At 35.1% G+C, this 26,824-nt stretch overlaps 1 protein-coding gene and 1 long non-coding RNA gene across 5 annotated transcripts in view; one reads left to right on the top strand and one right to left on the bottom strand.

The window, feature by feature from the left end:
* Positions 1-26,824, bottom strand: part of ROBO1 (roundabout guidance receptor 1) — a 707,723-nt gene that overhangs the window by 523,938 nt on the left and 156,961 nt on the right. The window lies entirely within an intron of this gene.
* Positions 1-26,824, top strand: part of LOC121107710 — a 50,228-nt gene that overhangs the window by 5,455 nt on the left and 17,949 nt on the right. The window contains exon 3 of one of the 2 annotated variants that reach the window (XR_005842058.2): positions 1,995-21,090. The exons of the other annotated variant lie outside the window; for it this stretch is intronic. This is a non-coding gene — a long non-coding RNA (uncharacterized LOC121107710). Of the gene's footprint in view, positions 1-1,994; positions 21,091-26,824 lie in introns of those variants that run through there. 2 annotated transcript variants of the gene reach the window in all.

Below are 26,824 nucleotides of genomic sequence, written 5' to 3'. Positions count from 1 at the left end.
CAACATATTACTTCATATTGATTAAAGTACCATATGTGTAAATGAATCTTGGCTTTGAGTAAGTCAACAGGCCTTGCGTAGATATTTATTTATTTTATAACATTAACATTTTTAAGTTCCGCTTAATGAAAACTTTAAAGGGTATGATTTGGTTTTCGAGGGAATAAAATATAATCTTCTCATTCATGTGCCTTATCAGTTTGCCATCTATCCTCGTGCCCTCAAGGTAGCACAGATTTTTTTCTGAAGTGCAGGGGTCTGAGGCCATCAAATACAAAAGGGACTTCAAAACACATATAAAGATCAAAAAATAGCACCTGACTTATTTTTCCACCTTACTACAGAAGAATGGGCATTAGACAATGTCTGGAAGCCTAGGTCAACAGCTACTATATATTTTACAAGAAATTCTACATGGTTGGCCTAACTAGTATGAGAAAAGGAACACAAATGACTATTTTTTTCTGATCTCATTATAAATAATTTATTCTTCCTTTGCAGCAGACTCTTTAAATCTGTCAGAAAGTAAATGAAAGAAAAACAGATTTGTAAACATGTAACAGATAAGTGGTTTTGTTGTTCTTGCTAAGAATGCGAAACTAGATCCTAAGAGAGATATCTAAACTTACGTTCAGGAAAAAAAACACATCTGCCTTCCTAAACAACCTAAACATCTGAGCCATTATGAAGTCTGTAGCAGGAAATCTTTCTTAAGGGCAGCTATCTGTACTGAAGGTGGCTAACATCAACTTCATAACACAGAATCCCTGGACTGCTTATATATCTATAGACGTTATTAAAAAGTGTCAGTAACAACAACAAAATACCAATCTAAACTGCCAAGTTGCTAAGGACTAAAAGAGTGGCGCACTCTCATGCAAGCTGAGCAGGGCCGGGGTATCAGAGTGATGCAAATGCTCTCATAGGCTATCAAATCAAATTTATTACCTTACCTTCTCCTTCTACAGCCACAAAAAAAATTCTGGGAATATGCAATAAAAATAACTTCTTCCTTAAAAGCATGAAATACCATTAGACTCTGAATCCTAACACACTTTTAGGTACGAAAGCAACAGCACCACATCTCAAAATCTTATTTTAGCTTTGACACTAAATCCTCAGTTCAGCAAAAAAAAAAAAAAAAAGCAAAAAAAAAAAAAAAAAGCAAAAAAAAAAAAAAAACAAAACCAAACCAAACAAAACAAAACCAACATTTGAGTACATCTCAAGAGCCCTCCGGACCTTGTATTATGATATTGCACCACAGTCTTTCAAAGGCACTCTGCCTCATATTGTTTTGATCCCAAAACAGAAGTCATTGCACATCTTCTTATAATGATTATTTATGATACTTATGTGAGACCATACAAGTAACAGATCTATGCAGTTATGCATGAATTGATGTTTCAACATAGCCACCCTTTTATGTTGTCATTAATGAGAAGCTGCACGAGACTTGTGCAAACAGGGTTCCTGGTCTGTGTTGATAGTAAAATTTTGTAACATAATGTTTATGCTTTTAACATCAAACTTATGGATTAAAAATGTCCTAAACTCATTTAATTTATGCAAGCAATTTATCATTATCTGTTCTAACAAACTGGTAATCCTTATCCTATTAATTCAGCCAAATGTAGGGGTGTTTACTGAGTGGTGAAGAATTCTAAGGATATGTTTAGACAAAAATAAATGCAGCAAGACTAAAATGAATACTGCTTAATGTAAAAATATGCCATCCTACTTGGCTCTCAAAATAAACTGTGCTTGTCCTGTTTATCCAAAAATGATTCTTAGCCTAATCAGCCAGGCCTTATTTGCATTTCTATATTTACTTTTTTCTCACATACTTAAAATATAACGTTAGCGGGTTTCAAGAGAGTATTCACAGAAGATCCGAAGATTTTATGATTTCAAGATGTGAGACAAAGCTTGTCTCTTTATTCTTCTTTATTATTTATAATTTAAAATTCTTCTTGTTTTTCCTTTCCATCTAGGTTGGCTTCCTCACTCTGTTTCAGCATCCTAACTCTGGCCTCCACATACTGTTCCTATCCTCCTTTTTTAATCCCCAGTTAACCAGTCCCTATTCAGTGCTGAGACCCCATATGAGGCTCACAGGAAAGGTTGGGTTGAGGATTCTGCCAACATCAGTGAATAACAGATAATGAGAGATCAACCTGAGAGTGGTGCTATCTCAGCAGCCTTCTGAATAAATCTCAGGAGATAAAAATAAAAAACACATCATACCTTGTCTGCTGACCTTGCTGTACATTTCAGCTCAAAATGCTAGAAACTGGAGCCAGTCTACCAAACATATTAAAAATGTGACTTTTTCACAGATGAAGATATTCATATTCATATTCATATTCATTCTGCTTATTTAAGAAAATAAATTGTTTTCTACACATGCGTGTTGAGTCAGGGATGATGGCAGAACACAAAATACAATAATTTTTTTCCTGGATTGAGGGGCACCAGAAGCACAGGGAATTTCGGCATTTTGGCAGATGGGCAGAAAAGAGGAAATAAGACAAAATGTACAAACTCTGGTACCAAAGCCTGGGTGCATTTTTTCTGCATCTGCCAACATTATTCCAACCTAAACTGAGAGCGTTATACTATCTTTACACAAGTGTGTGAAGGCATTTCCTTTGCAGTGCTTTCCTACTGATCATAACATGTATGAAGGTCAGTGCCTCATAGCCCACTATAAAGAAATCCCAGCTGACAGATGACTTCAGCAGGGAATGGCATTGGTGTAAATGAAAGGATTGAAACAAAAAAAGAAAAAAGGACATTCTTACATTTTCTACTTTAGCTGGGAAAACTTAATTCTTTAATGCTGATTTTTGTTATTTTGGAGACTAAGTAACTCATAACCATTTTAGTAATGACATGGCTTGTGTCCCAAATGGTACAAATAATTCACTGACCATAGAAGAGCTACGATAAACTGTGAGCATCTGGACTTCTCTGCTTTGATCATCATTTTCAAAGCCTCCTTGAGAAAGATGGATGCTCATTCCTATTAAGAGAACAATGGGAGCTGGGTTGCCATACATCCAGAGAGAAGGCAGTAATATAATTTTCAGCAGTCAATGAAAGTTAGTGGTCTGACTTCTTTGAAAATTTCCCCAGTGAGATTCTTTGGGTGAATTAGAGCTATGGGGTAATCCTGTAAATTGGAACAGAATCAATAAGCTAAATGAAAACATTTACCTTAAATTATAATTTAAACCCTGAGCTGTTGGAATAAAAAATCCCATATCCCTAATAGCTGTATGGAAATAAAAATGTTTCATCACTAGCTGATATGTCTTAAAGAGCATGGAGCTAAAGCTACCAACTAAAATCTTATATTAACTCTACAATCAAGTGAAATATAACACAAATATTGTTTGTTTTTTTTTCTGTGTGTTGCAATATACGGGTTCTCAATACATAGGGAACTATGCCTGGCTTTGATTTATATATTCTACTAAAAAATCCTTACTCAGTTGATTTAGGGCAGCACATGGCATTTCATGTTTCACACAGTATCACTGTACGTAGATGTGTAAATGGAAATCAACGACAAAGATATGTTTTTTTTTTTAATGAGTACCGACATTTTTAATCTAGATAATCACACCAGTATGAGTGTTATGTCATAGAATGATATCATAGTAACTAACACGTGGGATAACTAACATTCTTAAGTATATGAGCAACTTGTAATTAATAACTTAAATAATAAAGTCAATATTAATTGGTAACTGCTTCCAATATAAGCTCTGGTTCAAGTAATGCATGGAGGTTTTTGTCATCCACTTGAAGAAATTTCTTGTGTGTCAGTACTAGGCTTCCTTTAGATTTGGGTTCATGTTATCCTTTTTATCTGTCATTATGGCAATAAAAAATGATACGTTTAAGTGAAAGATGTGGTTTTAACAAAAACAATATGGATCTAATAACCAAACTCTCCTTCTGAAAGATGAAACACGGAAAATTCATGCCATGAAAAATACGAATTTTTAAGAGACAAAGCTTTGTAGTAACAAAACTTATTGGCAGTCTTTTTTTTTTTTTTTTTCTTCCAGATAAGATAGATACGGTGTGTCTAGCAGAAAAATAAAATGGAAAGTCACAGTAATAAGAGAAAATGAGAGAGTGATTTCCATCATAAGATGAGAAGGATGACTGTCATCTTTTGGAGTTATCAGTATGAATTCCTTTAGATGAAAATGAACGTACCCTGAATGCTGTAAAACGGTTTCAGTGCCTGATCTCATTGCATCCCATAGAAAACCTGTTTTTCATCTTATTATTAAGCCTAGTCTAATGTTTTTTGAATCATCTGGCTTTCCATGTTAGCTAAGTTAACACATTTGCTTCTCACTTACATGTGGTTTTGTTCTCTGCTACATTTCACAGATTTCTGCTCTGTTGACAGCTATTCTAGGTGCACCCAGAGCTATTTTAAAGATGAAAGCTTTAGCACGACTTTTTCAATAGGCCAGTAAAGACAATAGTTTCAAATTTATGAGGCAAGAAAAGAAAATAACTCTAAACTCTCTCTTCTTTGTATTTATGTCAGATCTTTAAAACAGCAGCCACAGACTCACCAGAATAAATAATAAATTTGTAAGTATTAAACGTATATTACTAAAATCCAGTATAGTTCAGAAGGGAAGGTTTTAGAAAGGAGGAGTAAAAAATATCCTCTAAACTCACTGGTTCTCCAAACAGCCTATTTGCAGGACTGCAGAGTTCATAAGGACACTGTAGTCTAAAAGCAAATCCTGTACATGCACACAGTATGGCAGCCTGCCTCCACCTTGCAAAAGAAGTACCACAGTTTTATCAAACTGAAGACTTTATGTTAGCTAAAATAAAGACCAGTAGTGCTATGGAGGAGGTGAGTATATGCAAAGTGTGACTGTCAGCCCTGGGGACTGATGTGTACCCATGCTGTGGACATCCCCTTCCAAGATCTACCATTAGCTCTGCTATGCAGTCAGCTTTTATGAATTAATTCAATTTAAATAAATAAATTAGGCAACCCTACAAGAAGTCTGCAGAAATCTAAAGAAGCATTTGGTTCACAAACCTCAGGGCAGGTTTTGATCCCACATAAGCCCTTATAACATCTGGAAACAAGGAAGGAGGAGAGAGCACCCTCCCAAAACGGCACCGAGCTCTTCCCTTTGATAATCCATGCTTACACTCCCTTCTCTTTTGTAATCTTCTTCCTCAATTTCTACTCCACCTCTTCATCCCTTTCGTAACTTCTGTTGTTCCCATTCAGTTTATTTAAAATTCACTCATTAAACATGATGTTGATGAAGCTAAATATTTACACAGTCTTTTCTCAGATTTTGTCATCAATTGAATTAATACATATCTTCCCTTCAATCTAACTTTCTAGAGATTCCTTAACAATTTTCTCTTATTTTAATATGATCGATGCAACACAACTCTCTATTTGGAGCAGTTCAAGTCTTTTTCATGGCTATATATATACCTCCTCACACATATATATGTGCACGTGTAATATTTATTACAATATGTATTTACTATTTGTTTATAGTAAAGGAACAGATGGAGACTAAAATTAAGAGAACACTTAACATCTTGTTTTGTAAGGTAGCAGCTTCTCCTTTAACTAGCTGCTACACTTTGTAATGTGCATTGTAAGGCCACCTGTGGATCCATTACCATTTATCCATAATTTAAGCTATTAGCCTTAGCACTACATGACATAATTTGTTGCTTACAACATATGTTGGCAGTTTCACTCTGTGAGGTCCATTTTCTGACTCCGAAGTGTTGGCATACAGCAAAATTGTGCAGTGTATACACAGAAGTCCCTAGAGTAAACTTAAATTTGTAACTCACATTCCTGCTCAGTTTGTTTAGAATTTGGTACATTCTGAATTTATGATTCTGAGATGTAACGTGGCTTACTGTCTTTGTTACATAATGACATGTGCATCAGAAATTAGGAACTGTAACTTGCCATGCCATAGTTTAGAAAATGATACTTCACCTGACAGGTGAAGTAAAAAAGAAAAAGCACAAACATTCCCCAAATTTACAGGAGCTTTAGCCAAAAGACAGCCTAGTCAGAGCTTAATAGAGTAATGAAACAGTCTATTAAATTTGCAGCTAAGACTTATTGTATTGGCTTTTTAAAATTAACCCCAAAGAAAGTGGGCAGAGCAATTGCTTTTAAAAACTGTTCTTGTTGTTGTTTTTTTTTTTTTAACTTCTTAATGTTTAAAGAAATTAAGACCACACGTGTCACTATATTAAACATTCTTGAAACAAATAATACTAATTATTGGCATCAATATAGCCAGATGGATTTTAAACAATTTTAACATAAACAATAAAACTCATTTTCATTGGTACTGGATTTAAATAATCAGTTCTAAAACCATTTGGGACCAAATATGTACCCAACTGAAATACAGGCTACAAGAAGTGACTGTAGATATTATGAAGATCGTTATTTGTATTTACAGTGAAATATTTTTTCACATCAAAATGTTGAGATGTGAATGGTTTGGGGTGTATTCTGGGGTGCCCCATCCCTGGAGGTGCTTAAGGCCAGGTTTTATGGGGCCATAGGCAGCCTGAGCTGGTGGGGGGTAGCCATGCCCACGGCAGAGGTTGGGGCTGGGTGGGCTGTAAGGTGTCTCTGGATAAAATTTGTTACAAAACAGAAGCATACATGCTTTTGAATGTGAACCACCATAAGTCCATTAATAATTACTGGGTCTTGAATTAACTTGTGAAGTTCTGCAAAAGAATTTTACAACTGTATGCCTTATTTCCTTCTTACTGGCAATCCACAGCTCATTGTATTGCAAGCATAGAAGTCTAAATTAAGTATAGCCAAAGATATGATTTATCAAACAGGAACATATGCACATGGTAATAGTCAATCTTTTCCAGTAATAGATAGATAGATAGATAGATAGATAGATAGATAGATAGATAGATAGATAGATAGATAAATTCACCATTCTTTTAAGGGACAGGTAATGTTTTTTTTAGATTTTCTAGAGTGAGTATGAATAGCACTGAGTACTTAATATTTAGTTCCATATTTCTGTCCCAGCAGATGGTTCCTTCAAAATCACCCTCCCAGTTTTCCCTCTCAAAATAGTTCTCTATGCAAAATTTCTGCTGCTAGCAGCAGAGCAAGATTTTCTTGTGTTCTTAAAGTATTTCTCCACTCCTCATGAAAACAAACACACAAGAAGATACTAGTACTTCAAACACGGAGAAGGGAATGGTAAGGAAGGTCATAATCATAATCATAATCATAATCATAAGGCAGAATTTTAAAACTAAAGTAATAAGAATGATAAATGAAACATGAATTGTAGCGTTAAAACTAAAATTAAAAATCAAAAAGGGAAGGAAAAAAATCAATAGAAAACAAAAGTTTGCATATGGTTTGAGAGCCAAGAAACTTAAAATGTTATGATAGAATCACAATGACTTTCTAGCCAAGTTTCCCATATAAAAAAGTAATCTTCACTCCAGTGAGACCATTTGCATTGTGCTTGCTACTGATGCCAGAAAACCTCTTTTTAATTTGCAAAAATGTTAAAAAAAACATAAAAGCTAAAATCACTAGAGATTTTCTTTTCTTTTTAGGAGTGAAATAACTGAAGATTCCTCTGCTCAAGAACTTTGTTACTGTGCATTTAGTTTGCCTGAAATCCATAAAGTAAAACTTATGGTTTAGCACTCCTGTTATAGGAATTCTTTTAAATAAAATTCTATTAGACGTAGTACATCAAAACATGATCCTGAAATAGTCTATGTGGCTATAATTATAATAGTCTATAAAACTGAAATATTTTATAATAATGTATGTAACGCATACAGTTTGTTTACTAAGAAACTTTAACAAGCAATATTATTTATGCAGAACTATAACATAGTGGATTTGTCACATATGTAGACAAATAAGCCTGGTTACATACTTGCATATGTATGTGCATGTATATACATAAGTCATGAGGTAGACAGGAGCAAGACTGTTATTTACTATAATACTATAATATTACTATAGTATATATAGTGTATATATATAATACTATACTATTACTATAAATTTACTAACAATCTTTACAATTTTCAACATAAGTCTAGTAAAGCTTTTCATTATTAAAACTGTGTTTTCATTCTTCATTTTGTTCAGAAGAACATGTATATAATATACTTGCTTTGTTCTTCAAAAAACTGAATGTGTTACGCTGTGAATTTGTTTTTATTTCAGCTTTTGCAGTCTCAGCTTAACTAAGGTAATGACCAGTCGGCATTTATCACATTTGCAAAGTTTTAATATTTCTTTTTTTTTTAAATTTATTTTTTTTTTATTTTTTAATCAGTATAAAAATACTAGGTACTTATGCTCAGTGTATATCAGACAGGGTACATTATTGTGACTAACATTAATTCCAGTGTATGCCCTAAAACAAATCTCTTCAGCATTAATTTTATTAGACTATCATATATGCTGAATAGTATTGTTTTTAATTAATTCTATTCAGTTTAACTCCAGACACACAGGGGAGTTTGGGTCATCCACCTTTTTCTGAAGAATAGGAATAGAGCAACAAGTCTTCAGTTAGCCATGGCGGCTGCTCTTAGCCCCATAAACACAAAAATAAAACCAGATGTCAGAGATCTGCACAAGAGATTTGAAGATATCTTATGGCTCTCAGGCACATAATAAAACTCTAATGAAATTTTTAGATGAGGTAGTAGGATTTAAATATCATAAAATCCTCACATGACATATTTTAAGATTTTTCTACCTCATACAATGTCAAAACGACTATTAATACTATTTAAAGGGTGTTTTTTTTCCTCACTCTCTCTCTAAATTAAGGAAATTGGATTTATAAACTCATAATAAAACCTAATTTTCAAAAAGAACAATGCAAGCTAAGATATGTCAAATTTACAACACCATAGAACCACATTCAAGATATTTTTCTGCTGAATGAAATCTTGTTTATCTTCAACTCTCCTTCTCATGTTTAAAAAACATTAGACATATTTTGATGTAAAGCTGTGAAGAATGTCAACTAATAGCGTAGCTCAGAGACACAAAAATAGCCTTACAGAATACTACACCCTTAGAGGTGATGTAGTCATGTGGAGAATGATGGAAATCTTTATATTGGTTTACACAAATTTTAGTAAAACACCATGACAAAAAGAGTTGTCTGTCTCAAAAAGACCTTTTAATCTGATGACTAGGGAAAGAAGCAAAGAACAGCTCTGCTCTGAAATTTTAAATTCTAGAAAATAAGCATGCAATAAAAATTCCAAGTCCTGTTGAAGTGTTAATATCATATATATATATATATATATATATATATATATAATGCTATTAAAATCCTACGGTACAAAATTTCTTCCTTTAAGGAAGAAACTTGCCTCCATAAACGATGTATAAGGGTGAGAATGTAATCGCTACCCAATTTAGAAAGATACAATAAAGAATCCCAAGAATGTGAAACTTGTGTGGTGAAGTTTATAGTGTAATGTTGAACAATTTTGTGGGTTGAAATTAATTCATTCCCTTTATTCTTTAATCAGATAGATTCAAGATTACAAAAAAGATTACAGCAGTTTACTAGAAGTGGTTTTCTAGATTATTGAAGTAGTTTTCTCTTATTTTAAATCAGACAATCCTAAAACGATTTCTTTCTCATTATTATGAAAAACCCTAAGGAAATAATATGCAATTTTAAAAATATTTTTTAGACATATTACACTGGATCATTGTTTTGAAATTTTTTATGTATTATGTATTTAACCTCTAATTAAAAGTAATTTACAATAATGCACGTAGCGTCTTCAGCTTTGTTAACCAAGAAAGTTTTTGAAGAAATCTTAAACTTCAGTCTGTTTTACTATTTTTTCTAAACTATTTTTTTTTCCAGCAGAAACCTCGTCCATGGTTCTCATTACTGATACTCAAACTAATTTAATACAGGAGAATGTATTATAGTGCTCGTTGTTCCTAAAGCAAATACTAATTCTAATTTAGTGGGTTTTTCAATGAATAATACACTACCAAAGCACATTCCTATTCCCATACCAAACATTGCCTTTGAAGTTTAAGTTCTCTTGCATTAAGTATTGTATTATAAACAAAATTTAAACCTTGTATATGATGCTTTTAAGATGTGAGACCTAAGATTTTTTCTCACAGAAAAGCTAGCAGATAAATAAAAATGCCCCTCACCAGCATTTTTCACTGTATGTTCCAGGGCACATAGTTAAGAATATTTCTCTAAAAACAAAACATGGAATAAACATAAACGTCTGCCTACAGATAGGCCTTGGTAGGTTATGAACAAAAGCCTCAAGTGGATTGCTATAGTCAGTTCTGAATTAATCTCAAACCTCACAAAATATCTAATGAATAACAGACAATGCCCAAAAAAATGAAATAAAAATCTTGGAAATGTCCTATAGATATAATTGTCTTAAAGAAGAAAACGGTTTTTCAATATAACTTACATAGTACAGTGGATAAAATGGTAAAGAAGACAATAAACTGGTAGAAGCATAGTTGATAAGATGATCTCTCTCAAATTATCACATACCATTCAGTCAAGACAAATGAGGTTTTGACCTGATATATCACAGAAGTCAAAGATGTCAAAATTGCACTTTATAAGAATTCATTATGAAATGTAACTAGTGCCGAAATTAACCTTTGTGCTCTACAGAAATTACATTACAACATATAGCTCAGGGATACAATGAACTAGTTAATATCTGTCCATGGAAAGCAGAAGTGTATTTTTGGAGTCATTAGTCAGACGTGGACAAGAAGAAGTCCAGGAATTGTATTTATGAGTAAAGATGGGTTACCACAAGGAAGCTTATCAGTTTATTTGCCATAGTCTTCATCCATCTCTTCTCCCTGATGCCTAAGAAAGTGAATCAGATTATAGATGTCACAGTCTATAGTGTTTTAATACAAGAGTTCTGTGAGTAGTTCAATAGCTGCTTAACATGTGGCTTTTTCAGCTTCACAGATGAGAGTAGCAACTCTCCACTACATGATAGTATGCATTTTGTTTGTAGATCACCTTGGCTAGTTAACTTCAGCCAGCTACTGCCACTGGCCAAATTCAGCTCTGAACTACTGTTCCCACACTCACACACACTCAGGTCAGGGATCAGGAATCTTTCTTAACACCTTAGAAGGTAGTCTCATTCTTCTGGGCTGAATACTTCAAGCCTGGGAAGGATCAGCACCAGATATCCCACACTTCATCCTTCTTAAGTTGCCGTGCAAGTTTTGGGCCAAAGAAAACAAATTACAGAAGAAAATGAAAATTTATGTTTGGTTTCTGAGCATGCTGCACAGAAAGACCTGGACATTTAATGTAGTTATGTGCCATGGATGTCCTCCCTCCTTCTTCTATTCATCCTGACAGGTAGGGTAGAAATTCCTGATAATTAAGAACCCAGGTCTCCATCAGTGAGTTATTCTGTTCCAGCTACATAGCACAGCAAAAACAAACAAACAAACAAACAAAAAAAAAACAATTGTGAAAGGTCCTGGTGTGAGCAGGGAAACAAATTGAAACTGAAAATTCTTCTAATGTCCACATCCATAGCTTTGTAAGTGTGAAACCTAAACTCAATTTCATATTTACCCAAGGAGAAGGCAACTTGCAAGCAAGCAAAACTATAATAAACACACCAGAAAGCTACTGCCTGTCAGTATAATCTACTAAGAATACAGTTCCTAAGCTCCATCCTTCTAGGTATGTGGGAAAAAGAAGTCATTACTGCAGTGCAAAGAGACGATATTCTTCTTTAAGGTCAGAGGAGCAACTTGCATTTGCTGTAAAATAGACTCCTTAAAGCACAGTATGATCAAAGGGACAATCCTGAACAAAGCCACAGCACAACTGTCTGGTTTACTAACGTCACATATGCTGAAGTGAATCTGATATTACAGGAATACAGTATTTGAAAGCACAATACCTACTAATTTTTGTATGTAAAATACCTTGTAATAAATATTGAAATGTCATTGTTCTTACTGCGATATGTACTACAGAAAGTGTAAAGTTTGATTACAGAGAGCCTGCCCAGGCACACAGTCCTGCATATACTTTGCACAGCACATTAAAAATGGAATTCTACAGCAGCTGACAAGGCCAGGAAATGAGGAGAGGGAGAGCAAGAGAAACAGGAACGGGGGGAAAAGAGAAAATAGTCAGGGAAATGTAGACCCCCAGACACACAGCGTCTATTTATTCAATCCGCCTGTTGGCTGTCAGGCTACTTCAAGCTCACTGGAATATGTTCCAGTGCTGATAAAAAATGTGTCACGCAGGGGTGGAGGAAAAATAGAAATGTATGTTGGAATTTGTGGTCAGAATCCATAATTCCTATTCAGCAATGCCTAGTGAAAGAAAAAAAGAGCAAGCAAGCAACAGTAAATAATGACTTGACCCTCAGATTTTTTTTATTGTTGCTGAGATTTTTTGAGAGATTGGTAGACATGAACTTCCACTTAATATTTCTTGCCTCTCTTCTTCTCTATGTCTGCATATGTGTGCATGTGCATATCAGATTTTGGCTCATGATTTTTCCCATTTTAAGTTGTTAGTTTTGTGTAAACTGTAAGTGTTATAAGTTATTTTGAAAATGTTCTTTTTCTTTGCTTTAAGAATTGCATGCATGCACAATTTTTTTTTTTTTTTTTTTTTTGTAGCTCAATGTCAAGATTCCTGATGTCTCTTCATATATTTACTATTTTTACTTGGTGTTGATTTTGTACTTTGGATGAATATGTAAATACTGGAAAGAAAACTGAAAAAAAATCAGGAGTGCTTAACAGACACTTTTTGGAAGAAGTCTTCAAAGCAACATGTGTTTTCACCAGTGTAGATTACATTTACAGTTTTTGAAACAGTCTCTGGGAGGAAAAAGATATCTAAAGGAGCTCTAGAAATTAATAACTCAGCATTCTGGAAAAAAACAAATTTTACATACTTGTAATTTAGGAATAGAATCACATAATCATAGAATGGTTTGAGTTAGAAGGGACCATTTAAGACCATCTAATTCCAACCATAGGCACTTAGAAATCTGCAGTGTGTTTTTATGTAATTTAATTTTATTTCTTAGTTCATAATTCAAATATCTGCCCCAAGCTAGTGTTTCCAAAGGTATTTCCCTGTAATGGAAGCTGTAAACTTTATGGCATAAGGAATTCTATGCTTGTTTGGTTGGTTTTTATTTTCTTAATGGTAACTAATACCTTTCTACAGATACTAGTCATTTCTTCTGGGTGAGCCTGATTTTTACTGGGCTTGCTAGATAACACAGGGAATGGACTGAAGAATAGAGGAATCAAGTAAACATATTGCGAACAGTGATACTTTAGGAAAAACAGAAGTGAAATTTGGGTGTAAACATTGGTGGAGACAAAAGTGTTTGCAGCAAATAAAGAAAATAATTGGAAACAGCAAGTTTTACAACCTGCCTTGGCAGTGGCTACTAGAGGATCCCAAACCCACTGCATGACAAGATCAAAGGCATCATGAGTGCTGACAAAGCCCACCGTGTAACATTGTAATACTATTCTTCAAAAGAATAGACAGTGACTACAGTCTTTTTAGTCCTCCAACAGAAAGCAGGATGATTAGAAAGACAAAAATGTATAACATCAAAATCACATAACATACAACCATAAAATTAAGGCACAGTGCATGGCACAGATGCTCTTGCAAATGTCCTTAAGAACTCTAGGTGCTAGTGACAGTGAGTTTAAACAGATCTGGTAAATTTTGGTCAGTTTAGCTAGAGCATCTAAAAAGTAGGATTTTCGAAGACACTCCATGTGAAGTTAGCTGATCTTGCCAAAAACAACAGGAGTTTTTGTTGCTGCTTACAGTAGAAAACAGAGTTGTGTTATGGTTTGCTTTTGAACATAGCTCTACTAATCACTGTCTCTGGCTGAAACTACAAAAATTTTCTGCAGTATAAAACATATTACACAGGTAGTAATTTATTTGATACTTAACTGTATGATTGCTAGAAACCCAATTTTAGACAAGGTGTCATCCTGAAGGTTTCTGTAATCAAGGTACATGTGAACACCTTCAGTGTTCTGGGATTACATCGGATTTCAAGCCTGGAGTATGCTACGTCAGTGCTCTTAGCAGATCTCTGCAGTACAAGAGAACACACTGGCAGAATTCAAGGTGCTGGTTTTAAATAGAAAGAGATCTACATGATGTAAGCATATGCTTAACTGACAAAATGACTTCCTCTATGTGACAGATATCTTCAGCTATGTCCTCAGAAACTCAGGGGATCTGCTGATCTTCATTCACTGAGTAGAACTGTACATCAGAAACTAAACATGCATGGCATGGCTTCTTGATCATGCCTGTATCATTAATTCCCAAGGTAAGGAGGCAATGGGCCACTGACATTCAAAAAGATTAATGCAGAGTTTTCATTAATATTAGTGTAATTATGGTTGGTTTTTTTTTTTTTTTCCCTGTTAATTATTTTGCACTTGTGGTTTCCAAGTTACAATGGTCATACAAATAGTTGTTATAAACATTCTCCTTGTTACTTCTACCACTGCAACACCGAAATCATAGAATTACAGAATGGTTTGGGTTGGAAAGGACCTTTAAGATTACCTAGTTTCAACCCCCCGCTATAGGCAGGGACATCTCTGTCTAGACGAGATTGCCCAAAGCCCCATCCAGACTGGCCTTCAATGCTTCCAGGGAGAGAGCATTCACAACCTTGCTGGGCAACCTGTTCCAGTGTCTCACCACCCTCACAGTTAAGAATTTCTTCATGATATCTAGTCTAGATGTTATTTTGGGAGGGAGTCACTTTCTACATACACTTACTGGAGAACTCTCTGACTTGTATTAAATTCTCTGAGGCTGAGGGCTCATCACTGAGTTGGGTTCAGTTTCTCACCTTATGTGTTAACTCATGATCAGAAAAGGCTTTTATCTTAAAGAGGGAAGCACTGTGCCTTACAGAGATGTACCTTTAACAGAAAAAACATGCCTTGATATTCTATTATTGGGTTTAAAAGTAATTCTAATAAATCAGGTAACACATAACGTTTTACCTCAATCTTTTTATTCACTGAGGAAATCAGTGTAATTAATTGTAGATTAGATGACCTAGATGCTTTGACTTTTCTTTTGTATCTATTATGAGTCTAGTTTGTCAAAATAAAATAAAGGTAAAGTTTCAAAGCTGAAAAGGAAGGCACACCTGCCAAAACGTCTCACTAATTAGAAATAATTTTTAAAAGAGGTTATTAAATACAATTTGTTCTGTATTTCATGTCGATGAATTAGACTTAAACACTTCAAGTCCTTTCTCCCTTTCTCAGTTTTTTTTTTTTTCCTCCAATCACAGCTTCCTACATTGTCACAACATGGGAATCCCAATGATTTCTTTTTGCAAGTGCATACATCTACAGGAAAAAAAAATGACTATTCAATTTATACCATTATTGCTCTGCTCTATCATTGTTTCACCACTGTCAACATAATGATAGATGGCCTGGAATCAAACAGTGCAATTAACATTTCTTCAGCTTATTTCATTTATGTGAAATAATAGAATTTGATTTTTCTTCTCAGGAAGTTTTGGTTTTTCAAAATTAAGATTTTAGAGTATACAGAAGCTTAGCACTTCCTACATTTCTTATGGGGAAAAAATTTATTAAATGTTTGTCATTAAAAAGAAGCACAGATCTCATCATAATTAGTCCATGAAGTATCATACTAAATAAGAATGCCTCCCAAAACCCAAGATTTTAACTTACAGTTCAGATAATTTTTCTAATCTTTTTACTTCTTCCCTGATTATTATTTTAAAATGCATCCTCTTGAAGATTTTAAGATTTTCTCTGCAAAGTTACTCTCTACGAGAGAACTGAAATATCTTTTTTTAAATGAAAAAGGAAAAAACCTTTAAAATTCTAATGTTAGTATGAGCATGGCAGCTGATGAAAATTTCAGGAGCAAGAAACAGAAGTGCAAGAGGTTGAAACACTGCAGATCTTTTCTCATCCAGAACAAAGGAGAATGAGCATAGCTGAGTCTGCTTGTGACAGCTACTGTTTAAAAAGGTTAAGTAACTTTTCAAAGTCATAAAAGGATGGCTTCGCCTTCTGATTTTTGTTCCCTTGCTCCGTGATATCTCCACAGTGCTTCACACTCACAGTAAGACAGCCATGAGCTAGTAATGATTGACAATTTGCTGTATTGTCATCACTACATTAGAAGCACTAAAAGAAAAAAGAGGCTATTGACTACAAAACAGTCTGCATAAAATCTTAAAGATCAGTTTTGAACACTTTTCAAGGTCAATGAAAGGCATTTCTTAGGAAGCATCTTCCAGTTACATATCTAACCTTCTATCTTTAGTCCTAGTGGGAAAAAGAAATACACAATAGCGTATCTTTCAGGAGAAGGTAAGATCTCCTTACAAATCTTTATTCATGTGAAAAGATATGGGGTTTTGTTTTTAAACTTTGAGCAATCCCACTTGGTACTACATTTCATAGAATGAAAGGGTATCTAGTAACTTCTCCAAATGAATTCTAAAAGTGACCTACATTAGTCATTGTACTTGCTGTGTTTTGGTTAGTGTACCCTATATTCCATAGAAAACAATATGGTATATCACAGGAGAGATATTATCTGCGACATAGTATACTATTCTCAGTGTTACCTAGCTGAAAAAGAGCCAGGAATTAAAAAAATAAAAAAATAAAAAATAAAAAATAGCTGCAGAAGCTGTCTACCACTGGGAAAATGGGAGTTCTTTATGAATCGGGTACCCAGCAGTAAGGCTGACTTCTTTATTGGCTCCAGTGAAGTGAGGCAGTCAGTACAGAGAAGGAAAGAAGTAAACATTCTAGAAGAACTGAACAAGACATTCAAGGAAACTAGTTTAGCACCTGGTTAAAGACCCAGCAAGGCTGACTTCAGCCTCATTCCAGACTTGTGTTGGAACAACTGTCCTCGTTGATTAAATATCCAATAAATGGACACTTCCCAGAGATCAGGACGGGCTGCAGGCATCTCTCTACTTTCCTTCCCTTAAAGGGTAGTTTACACATTCAAGATCTGATATTGCTTATGATCATTTTTGTAATTTTATGCTTTTCCTTGTATTACTAAAATGGTCACTTAAAGAACACTGAAAATCTGTTTAGATAAAAGTACAGAAAAAAAAAGAGAGAGAAATTCATTACTTAATTTTTTCCCTACATAGGAGTAAAATTGAAAAAATGCTTAACATTTTCATCTAATGGTTCAATATCTGAGGCAGAGTTCAGAAAACTACTTATATCACAGCTTCCTACACAATTTAATTAATGAGTAAAGTAATGCATAATCCAATAGGGTTTCATTTGTAATTTATCATCAATTATTGTCCCTCATTGTAGTGTTAAATAATACCAACCTCATTTGATGTGTGAAATGAGTCCCATTGATTCCTTTGTCTTTGTAATTGAAAGGGACAGTCTCATCAGTTTCATTATAGGTTATTTGTCCTCTAACACATCAAAGAAGATTTATAGCTTAAATATTAAAAAAAAAAAAAAAAAAAATCCATTACAAAACACAAATAAGCCAAAAGGTAAAAATTTATAAGGTCAGTGAAATACTAATATTAGTTTCAGCTACCCAAGCATCTTGGAGACAGCATATTAACAGCTAGTACATGATTTCCCTGTGAAAATTGCAATAAAAGAAATGACCATAACTTAAAATCAATGTTAATGCAAAGAAATGTGACAATGCACATTGAAGGCCAGGATACATTTCTGATAAATGTGCTTTCATAACTGCTGTACCAGTAGCTATGCCAGTCACACTTGTGTCATTCTCTGATTTAGGTCTTAGAGAAAGCTGGGACAGCGTTTCACCATGCAATCATATTATTTTTGGCTTAGAAAGAAAATGTGCTTTTAAAGCAAGCAATCTAAGCCATAGATAGAAATCAGTCCTCCCTAATAAGTACTGGAATCATCAAAGAAGCTTACAAATATGAAGGAACACATTTACTGGTCAGGGCAGTTAACTCTTTCTATGCTAGAATAGGGACTGTAGTGTGGTGTAATACCAGGACCCAGGCAGATGATCAAGACCCACAGTACTTTATAAATATATGAGCAATTATTTATTTTATTATAAGAGGAAAGGTCTACTATTATCTACTATTATCTACTTATCTACTATTTTTGAATATTTCAGTTGTGTTCTTTAATGGTACAGTGTACTACCTTGACAAGGAATCACTAAGCAGAAAAAAAGAGCACTCAGCTATCTCACAGAAACCAGCCACCTGAGTATTCATGAAGTTCAATATTATTATTCATGCATGAAAGTGCTACTTGTGACAAGTGGTTATGGATTAGAATTGATTCTTCACGTTAGTCTTTCAGAATGAACCTTTGCCTTTATCGTGTTACGTATTTCCCTGGTGTGAGTCCAATTCCATTCTTTCCATGTATGGAGAGAAGCAAGGCAGAACTGTATTTGTAACATAATGCTACCTTGCAAATTGAATCTGTACTTCAGCCCAAACCCCCAGATTATGCAGATAAATCATCTTCAATTTGAGAAAGATGAGAAACGAAAGCAAAGAATAATTAGTTAGTATGTCACAACCAAGGAGTTTGCTGAAATTCCACAGATTTACTGCAACTTGCACAAGGTAGTATAGCTCAATATTTGCTAGATGCTTCCACCTGGGAGCATATTTCAGTTGCTACCCCAAAAAGGGGAACCTTAGCAAGGCAGTAAGTAATTACAGTTCTTTTCCTTATATAGTCAGATCTGTCTGAAAACCCGCTATGCAAAAATCAATATGTAGTTAACATTTATATGACCTAAGATTTAGCTTGAAAACTTTATATTTGAATACCATTTCCATCTTGCTCATGCTTTATTTTCTCCATAAACATGTCAAGCATTTGCTTCTGTAAGTATTGGGCCTCTTTTCCTTAAACACTATGCCATCTGTAGGATGGAATTTTTTTGCGTTTCACAAAGTAGGGAATTTTATACATAAAACATACCTAAGATTGATTTTCTTATGAAGTAACAACTGAGTTTCGGTCACAGAATGCAGCAAAATTAAACAGTAGCAAGTGAGCCTTAACTTACAGTAATAACAAACATTTGCTTATTTCCACAATTTTACAAAAGTAAAGAAACAAGAGAAAGGAAGCATTGCAAAGCAAAGCTTTTACTAGCCCTTGAATTTTGAAGGAAAAAAAGACAAGCAATCTCTTATACAAATACACATGCACAGCTGTATCTTAGGTTTCCCTGCTCTCTCTGAATACTGAGTCAAGAGAACAGGATTTTTAACAGAATGGAAAGGTCTTACACTACGTGAGGGAGAATTTTGAATGGAAGAGTTGGTATGAAATCTGAGCAGCCCTGCCATCAGCCAGGTTTCCCTGGGGTAATCCTGATGGAACACCACCAGTCACTACAATTGCACTCAGAGTAGTGAGCAAAGAGGAAATCTCAGGTAAAGGTCTTTAGGCTTTCACACAAAACAACTGTCATAATTTCCACCTGGGAGATGATAATATGTTTAACAGAAAGTTCTCTCCAAGATTCAGAATGTAACACATGAACCAAGCTGCATGCACAACAATAGTGTGAGAAGAAAGAGAAAAGCCACAGAAGATGATGATTGAGGTCATTTAAAGAAACAGTAAATAATGGCAAAAGAAATGAGATAATAGGAACAAAGGAAACAAAGTGAGGGGTCTCTATGGATGAGATTTCCACTACTGCCAAAATAAACACACATTGCTATGTTAATTGGTTTAGAATTGTCTGTATACTCCCTTTATTAATAATAGATATTTTGTTTTCCTGCTCATTTTGCTACTATCAGAAAATACTAGGCCTCTGCAAAAGTTGCCTACATATAAAATGAAAACCTGAATTTACATTATACTACATTTTCCCTTACTAATTTCACTTGTGAACAAAATATGTAGCTCACTCTGAAAGTAATGCCTTCTATCTATTTCCCTGGAAACTACAACAGATACAAAGAGCACAGTAACATTGTTTGGATAGAGCAAAATCTCCACTACAGAACACTAGTTTTCAGTATAATCACTGCTGTGAACTATGCATGTTTCCCATCAATGAACAGGAGCCTGCATGCCATGCTCATCAAAATCTGCACAAACAGAGGTGACCCAGTACTGCAGTTGGCAGTGCTAAAATGCACCACCCACAGCCTCACTGTGCTCACATCCACTAGTTGGTCTCCAGAAACAGTCAGCAACCATTGATGAATGTCAATGGGTGCAGTGTTTTCCACATGGAGGAATTCAGTGACACACCTTTGCTTCCTATACATTTCCACATCTGGTGCCATTGTGTCAGACTGCCCCTCTGCTGTCATTCGTCACACCCAACAAAATGTAACAGAGTATTGGTGGTAAGGTTCAACCTCTACTGTCATACCACCAGCATCCATCTCTGATATCACGGGCCAACATCATAAAATAGGAGACATTACTTTTGGAGCAGCCCTTGTAGCTAGCACATGTCATCATTAAACAAGGTAAACTACTGTAGAAAGGTATTCTTCATGTGTGATAGGATTAGAAAGCTTGCTACAAATGCATATGCTACATTAATGAATATTATTTTCCATGTGTTCCTTTAGAACAGAAAAATAGAGAGAGTAATGGGTGTGTTGAAATTAGAATCTGGAGGAGAAATTTTGTCTATGTTTGGTATTGTTCATTTCAATGTCCCAGTATTCATTCTCTGCTTTGTCTGGTTGGGATTCTGACTTTCATTAACTAGACTTGAATACACCATGGAATATAAAGTCACATATGAAAAAAAAAATGCTTTGTTTCTCTCTTTTTTTTTCAAGTTCTTTCCATCCAAAAGGATAGAGTACAATATTGCCACCTCAGTAGTATCATTCTATATGAAGTCTACATTTAGTATGTATTAAGTATGCCTAGCTGCATTATGAGGGCAGATTTCATATCACAAAATGTGATTTCCAAAAATATTTAGCTGTGTTCATCCAGAATTTGGAAGGAAATCACAGGATATGGAATTTAAATAATCTCTCCAGCTACAGTGTGATGCTATTTTGCACATTTCATTCTGAAATCATATGACATTAGCAATTTTAATATTTTTTCTTTGAAAGTGTAGTGAATATTCTATAACTCCATAGGAATACAAAAGTCAGAACCATGATACACAACCATTCATTCTCTAATTAAATACTGAATCATAAAAATACTACAGCAAATAACAGAAAATTCTTGATAGAAATAAGTAGAAATTCTGTATTGGTTACAGAATTTAGCCCTTTTGATAGCCCTTTGGAAACAGTCAACTTTATGAATGTCCTTTAAATTTTTCTCTCTAATTTTATGGTCCTTAGCATAATGTCCTTCTAAGTTGAACAGTGCAAATGTTTTTTTTTTCCTACCCTACTGGTGGTGACAAAAGAAAAATAGCAGATGGAATGGACTTTTTCATGTGAGACAATGAAAAAACAAACAAACAAAAAAAAAACCCAAGTAGGTTTGTTTTATATTACAGATTTAAAATTTTTATATGATTTTAATTAAACAGAACTGAATTCAACTGGGAAGTTCTTACAGAAGCAAAAGCAACTAAATTTGATTTCAAAAATATGAAAACACTGTTTGAAGCATTTCTAAACTTACTTTTAATCAGAATAAGGAACTTTTGCAAAGTTGAATTTTTACCTTATCTCTATTTTATTCCCCCTTTACAAATGAAGTATGTGCTAGGTCCAGTTCTAGGCTCTCCAGTACAAGAGAGAAATGGACAAACTGAATAGAGTTCAGTGAAGGACCAAAAAAATGATGAAGTGATGAAAGCACCCCGCCTATGAAGTGAGGCTGAGAGAGCTAGCCCTTGTTAGCCTGGAGAAGTGGGGGTGCAATGAGGATGAGGCCAGGCTCTTTCAGTGGTGCCCAGTCACAGGACGAGAGGCAAAGGTCACAAACAGAAACACAGGAGGTTCCACTCGAACATTCAGAAACACCTTCTTTACTGTGTGAGTGACTGTGTTCTCACAGAGGCTGTCCAGAGAGGTTTTACAGTGTCCCTCCTTGAAGACCATCAGAAGTCATCTACACATGCTGCTGGGCATCTTAGTTTTTACATACATAGAAATGGAATACGTAAAAGTGTTAACGAGCTTCAACATTTCTATGGCATTCAGAGCTTCAGATTACTCTGGCTCTTTAAGCTACCAAGTACTATCTCAACTGTAGAGCATATTCCTTATGGTAAATACTTTACACGATCCCAAGGTTTATCTACTTTAAATTAAGCAGGCCCTCAAAAGCTTAACATTTAAACCAGGATTATTTCTCTACCAAACCAACACAGGCTGCACTTGAATATTCTAAAGCAATGCATGACTAACAGGATTTTTTCCTGCCAGAGAGTAGCTAAATTCAAACATAATCTTAGCTACTGCTTCATTTCTACTGATTATAGCCAAGTATGCAGCAACCTTTACTGCTCGAGTGAACCCTATCTGATATCTTAATGCAATTTACAGTACACCCTGGAATAATCCTTTGTTCAGAATTGTGGAAGTGGCTTTTCCACTGACCAGCACTTTTGAAAAAGCTCAGGAAATTATCACTTTGCAATCATTAATTGTTTACTTTGAAATTCATTTTCAACACATATCCCTGAACAAATGGCTTTAAATCTTCTATGTGAATATTAATTTCTTACATTTCTTAAAATATTTCTTTTTAACCAGACTACCAATTTAGTTAAAAACCAGTACTCTATGTAAAGGAAATCTGGTTGAGCATGTTTACATGTTTATGTAAATGTCAGCACTATATTTGGTAATTTCAAAGAAAATGCCAATATTTGATAACTCTACTTGATATCAACAGAAATATTCTCCAACAGAAATATCCTCCAACGCTGTCACTTGATGAAAATCTTCTTCACAGTATGAATGAGTATGGTAACATAAATGAGCACACTTCACCCTTACGAAACATCTCTCCCTTCTGATACCTCTTCATTTCTTCTGCCCAGGAAGTGAAGGAAGGCATCTGTCTCTAAAATGTAGAGTCACTATTTTGACAGCAAATAAGATGTCTTCCTTCCATATTGTAGTTTAAGGCCAACACTTTCACAGTGCTTCAGGTTTAACTGATCAACTCTATTAAGGGAATCATGAAGGGAATCTGCTTAACAATAGATCAAAACTGACAGGTACTTGGTTAACTTATTTTTCAGCTTCTCAGAACAGGCAGCCTAGGTAGGTAACAATTCATACTTCCAGTAGGTAATATGACTGTTGTGTTTGTTCCCTTTTGGTGTGATACTGATGCCGACAAAAAGTAAACAGGCCAGCTAGTTATGCAATTTTACTGGTGAATCTTCTGTTACTTAAATAAATGGGGAAGCCTACCATATACCATTTGTTTCTCATACTTAGCTGAATTCCTTTGGAAAGCTGAATAATGATCACTGTCTCGTAACCTCTGCACTAGACAGCTAAATTAAATTAATTAAATAACCTACACGCCTGTGTCTGTTTTCAGTAATATAGATTTCTCGATCAAATGAATTTATCTTTTTCATCTTCACTTTTTTTTTTTTTTCACTCAAATATGCAGTGTATTTTGCATGTGTGAGTGCAGCTTATTCTCTCTTCTTGGGAGATAATTCGTATTTAGGAGAACTCCGTAGCAGCCCACTCCATCCTGGACTGCACTGAGTCTGCAGATCTGGTAAGCTACGTCTACTGCTACTTTGCAGTGTGAGAGCTCTTTTCTCCTTCACGGCTCCCCTCGCCACAGTATCTAAGCAACATATCACTTTTCCAATGTACTTATAACACATCTGTGAGAAAGGAAGTATTTTTATTCTCCTTGCACTGACTTGAACTTCAGGCATGGAGAGTTTAAATGGAGAAAAACTCACTGCTAACAGAGAACTACTCAGTCCTCAGCCAATCCTGTAAATGCTTCAGTGCAATAAGAACTCAAAAGGAGATAAAATTATCTGCTGTATCCACTTGCTTTTTCAAAAACAAATCACGAGGATACCTGAGAGATAATACCAGCCTGATTTTGGAGTAAGAATATTAACTGCTATTAAACTGTTAAGCTGCTATTTGCGCAGCAGTACAGGCAACAGATAGAGTCTTCAAATAGAAGAGGATTAGTTTCAAAAATTCAAAGCTGGACAGAAGTTATTGTAATCTGAAATGCTTCTTCTGGCTAATTCTCTATACACAGAATTGTTTTTCAAGCAAAAAATAATAGTAATTTAGTGACGCAAACAAATGATTTGATGGCATTTTGCAGCAGAAGTGATTAAAAGAAAAAATGGTAAAGATGGTGTTTACTGCAATTAATAGAACATGCTTTAACTTCTTATTTTCTGTTATACAACTGAGAGTTTCCTTTCCATTCTCTTATGATGTGACTGAAGAAGGTCACAAGTTCCCGGGTGGCCATCTTTTTGAAGACAGCTTCCATTCTTGTTCCTCAGAGCTCTGTTATATCAGCACATACCAATGTCATATATAATTGCTAAAAACATCCAATTTCTTAATCAAAGAGAAGGCCTAAAATAGGTGAAAATAAACAATTAACTGTGTATAACTCAGCCTAGGAAATAGTCTAGAAAATGTGCTGCAAGATGGAGTGACTTCAGATGATAGTAGAAAATCCAAGACCATTTCTGCCAAGCTGCAATTTAAACTTCTCAAAATCCTGGGGGGGGGGGGGGAGGGGGAAGGTGTAGAACAGGTTTTCCATTACATTTAAATGTTTAATTAGTTGCTAAAGGTTTCTGTTTCCTCTCACTGTTGTGGAAATGCTTATACGCTAATTTTCTATCAGATCAGCCTAACATTATTACCTATCAAATAGCCAAAGTGGGCAGATCCCTTCTTCAACTTGGAGAAGAAGAAGTTCTAGGGATGTTTTTATCAATGTATATAAATACTTGAAAGAAGAGTGCAGAAGTTGGAGCCATCTTATTTTCACTGGTGTCCACTGCCAGAACAGAAAGCAATGGGCACAAACTGGAGCACAGGAAGTTCCATCTAAACATCATGCAGCACTTCTTTGCTGTGCGGGTGACAGACAACTGACACAGGTTGCCCAGAGGGTTTTAGAGTCTCCTCCTTGCAGATTTTCAAAAGCCACCTGGACATGGACCTGAGCAACCTGCTCTGCATGTTCCTGCTCAGGTGGGTTGGATCAGACAGCCTTCAACCCTGATCTCCTCCAGTTCCTTTTATCCTTAACCATTCCGTGATTCTCCTCAGCACATTTTACACTGAGGGAAACATAGAAACCGAAACTTCTTTTCTCCCTTTAGCTCTTACCCACACCAAAATGAAGACAGCAGGATGGATTTTATCAGGTAATGATGTATTTAACCTACAGGTAGAAATAGGTATGGAGAAGTAAGCAGCTGTGGTCAGCTGAATGAACATACCTGCAATGGAGTGACCTATTTGTAAAATCAGAAGTAATCCACAATCCTCCACTTTAACGAGAGACCTCACCTGAGTGGTAAGCTTTGTGTCCTAGTTCTGATATTCAGAACACACTAAGTTAAGATCACTAATAAAACTCAACGTAACCTGTAGTGAGGTTTAAGAAGAACTACTGTGCTGTGGATATCCACCCAATCACTTTTATGGAAAATACACTGAAAGTATTACAGCCAAGATTGGCACCAAGAACTGGTATTTAGTCAGTTCAAAAGAAGATTCTTTTTTTCAGCCATCAACATTAAAGGTAAGTTAGATAAGTAGAAGAATAGTATCATTTTTTTCATTTTGTGTTTTCCATTTGCTTTTAACAGACCATTTCTGCAAAGTTACACAATCCGTAACTGCAGGAATCATAAACTTATAACTGATTAAGTGCTTTTTGCTCTCCACAGAAGTGTAAGCTATTGAAACATAAGATAGAAAATGACAGACTTCATACTTATGTACTTGCAAACTGTAGAAACTATACTGTAATACCCACTCACATTATTTGTTATTTGCTTGGTATACTGCAGCAGAAAATATGCTGAGAAGTATCCCATATGTTATATTAAAGACTGATGACATTTCTTTTGCAGGAAAGAGTGATGATAAACACCTGTCAGCAACAAAGAGCAACTAGACTGACTACTGGCTATCAGTATTTTCTTCAATAATTTATATTTATATAAAATCAGGGCACGTGAGAAACTGCAAAGGCCAGAAAGGAGAACTATCCTTCTGGCAGAGAAAGTCAAAGTGACCATCCACCCCACTGAAAAACACAGATATGATCACGTACTATTGGGTTTTACTGTATGTTCCAGTTTTTTTTAGAGAAATGAAGAAACAAGCTTCCTGGGAGAAGAGCCAAGAGAGCTTTCCAGACAAAGCCCTTAGAGGTCTCCACTCATTCTGAACTGGTATATTACTATTGCTACCCAAGAACCAATAGTGAAGATGGCTTTAGCTTTTCCACAGGTATATTAGTAACCAGTTAGTTGCCTATGAGCTACTGGGTGATGTTGTATAAGGCTTTTTGCAACTACAGAAGAAAAAAAAAAGTTAATGAAATACAATCAGTATATGCAAATGTTCACCACTCTGATGGAAAACAAACCACTTGTAGAACTTTTTGATGAAATGCAAGGGGATGTTAGCCATGACATCTGTACAGCTGGGGCCCTGGTTTTGAATGTAG

This window comes from Gallus gallus, chromosome 1, assembly GCF_016699485.2.
Source record: "Gallus gallus isolate bGalGal1 chromosome 1, bGalGal1.mat.broiler.GRCg7b, whole genome shotgun sequence".
NCBI lineage: Eukaryota > Metazoa > Chordata > Aves > Galliformes > Phasianidae > Gallus > Gallus gallus.
The sequence above is the reverse complement of the archived record's forward strand: the minus strand, read 5'-3'. Positions and strand labels throughout refer to the sequence as shown.